General features: G+C 32.6%; 1 long non-coding RNA gene across 1 annotated transcript; it reads left to right on the forward strand.

The window, feature by feature from the left end:
* The first annotated feature begins 961 nt into the window (after nucleotides 1–961).
* Nucleotides 962–1949, forward strand: LOC145792335 (uncharacterized). The gene is made up of 2 exons (XR_014331717.1): nucleotides 962–1189; nucleotides 1458–1949. It is a non-coding gene; the product is annotated as an uncharacterized LOC145792335 (long non-coding RNA).
* Nucleotides 1950–2618: the final 669 nt, after the last annotated feature.

Raw genomic sequence — 2618 nt, forward strand, 5'->3', positions numbered from 1 at the left:
GTCAATTTTCTCTATATATTTCAACTAAACTCTTTAACTTTAATTGTCTACTTTTAATTTTTTTTCCAATTCTTTTAAATTCAATTATATTTTCTCATGGTCAATGATATTTTCAAGTTATTCTGGTCTTTGTTTGGTAAGTGTTCATTTTGTTGAGTAAATAAATGAATTGGAGTGAGATTTTTAGGTTCTTTTAGAGCTCGTTCGAGATGTGGGTTGACTTTTTAAATTTTTACCTATTTTAGCTTGGGGGTAAAAAACTTTGTTTGGGATAGGCTTTTTGATTTTTTTTTTTTTTTGACTTTTGTAAGAGAAAAAATAAAATAATTATGGTTTGGATGTGATATTTTGTCTTATTGAACTAAAAGTCTATTTTGTTTTTTGTTTTTTTGTTGCTATTTCAGCCAAAAATGCCCCAGTTTAGCTTAGGCCAAATGAGAGCTTAATAAATTAGCCGTGTTTGAACTTGAATAGGCTGAGCGTGTAAAATTTGACTTGTTTTATATTATTTAAAATAATAGAATAAAAGTATTATTTATATATTAAATAATGTTAAAATGTGTATAAATAATAGCAACATTATTGAGTTTCGAGTCAAGTGTAGACATCCCATTTTGACCGGCCATAAAACTTGAGCGCTTTCTTCTAAAAATCAAATGATGAAAATTATAATGTGCTACTTTATGAATTTCTTAGCAAAAAAATTAGATTTAAGCTTTAAGCTTTAAGTTTTAATCTCAACTTCACACCCGTTTTGGCCAAATTAATTTAGACCTATTCAAAACATGAATGGGTTTTGACTATTCACAATTGGCCTTTCGAACAAATGAATGGGTTTTGGTTTTTCAAAAATTGAAGAGGTTTTGGCTTTTCAAAATTGGATTTTCAATAAAAATTGGCCCTTCAAAGCACGAAGGGGTCTTGGTTTTTGCCTATATTTAGAAGACCATTAGAGCTATGAGGGGCAGTGAAATTTTTTTGATTAGAGAGAGGTCTAAACTTTGATCAAAGAAAGAGTTTACCACCATTTTCCTACATTTCACTAATATCCACTGATATACACCACCTAAAACTTCACCAAAGCTAAAAATTGAACTTTCTTGCTAAGATTTCAACAACATACTCCACAATCTTTAGGGTGATCAGAAGAAAGTTTGTAAATCAAAAAAATTCATCATTTTCCCAAAAGGTGAATTTTCGCAAACTTTCATTTAATTTAAAATGTAATATAACTTGTTTAAATACTTTATTTATAACTTTTTATAACTGTTTTATTGCTTTAATAGGAAGGTTGTACCACCCACATCTCTACTGTAATTTACTGTTGTATATAAACTGTTGTAATTATTGCTTTAAATAACATGTTGTACTTTACTACTTATATATAAATTGTTGTAATTTTAGCGCTTTAAATGGTCAGTCAAACCACATAATTTGTTAAAGATGTGACCCCACAGGATGAATAGTGATCAGCGGTGAATAGTAACTTCTGGCGAGGAATAGTAACCCCTGGAGGTGAATAGTAATCCCGACGATGAATAGTGCCTCCAACGATGAATAATAACTGCGGACAAAAAATGCCAAGTAAGATGAATCATGACCAAGAAAGGTGAATAGTAATTGTCGTGGTGAATAGTACTGTCGGCGGTAAATAGTGTTCCGGGATGAATAGTGCTCCTGCAAAATAAGTTTCTCCAGACAGAATAGAGCAGTTTTCCTGTGTCAAGCAGAACAGTTTTCGGTGGTCTCCGATGCACATGAAGCTTTTGTTTTCTTTTTTAGTTTTAGAGAGTTGGGAGGTTTTTATTTTGTTGTAATATTTTCCTTCCTCTCATCCCTTATTCAGATATGTAATTATTCAAAGTGTTGTAATAATTCCCCCATCCCCGCTTCTTTGTAACGCCCCCAAAATAATGCAATAAATATAATCCAAACATAATTAACAATTACATCAATCAGAGTATATAGTCCTTTCATTACATGAATAAATAATAATACAGAAGAGTTTAACATAAATAAATGCCCTTTGGGCTTACACATTTCCAAGCCTTAGCTTGGTTACAACAAGAGGAGACTAGCTCATACAAATTTAGCCCTAGGCTATACAAAAATAAAACAAAAAAAGAAGCTCTTGTTTCCCAAAGATTCCTCCAATGTTACTGCCTTGGTGGAGGCATGCCATCATTACCTGAAAAAGTTATTCCCAAATAAGGTGAGCTACCGCCTAGTAGGAATCATCTAACACAGTATATGAAATTTAGAAAAGGTATAAGGAGTGTATACAATGTCTATGATAAAACATCCACGGTTTATAGTCTCATAAGACATCAAATCTCAAATCATAATCCGATTTTCCTCCAATTCATTTCCAATTATTTGTCTTGTGGAGAAGTGGTTCGGAAATACTCTTCTGATCGTGGAGGGCGCTCGTGATCCTCAGCTAGGCACCTAAAAAAGAATGAACACTCCGGTCGGGGATACTGAAATTAGCACTCCGACGGATAAGTCAGTATCCTCTCTCTTGATTGTTTATCTCTCAAGTTATACTTACTTGTTCTCACCTGCCTCTTTTTGATTGATGTTCTTCTATTTACATCCTTTTTTGGGCCTCAAGGTCG

This window comes from Camellia sinensis, chromosome 6, assembly GCF_055761805.1.
Source record: "Camellia sinensis isolate YWXY chromosome 6, ASM5576180v1, whole genome shotgun sequence".
Classification (NCBI taxonomy): domain Eukaryota; kingdom Viridiplantae; phylum Streptophyta; class Magnoliopsida; order Ericales; family Theaceae; genus Camellia; species Camellia sinensis.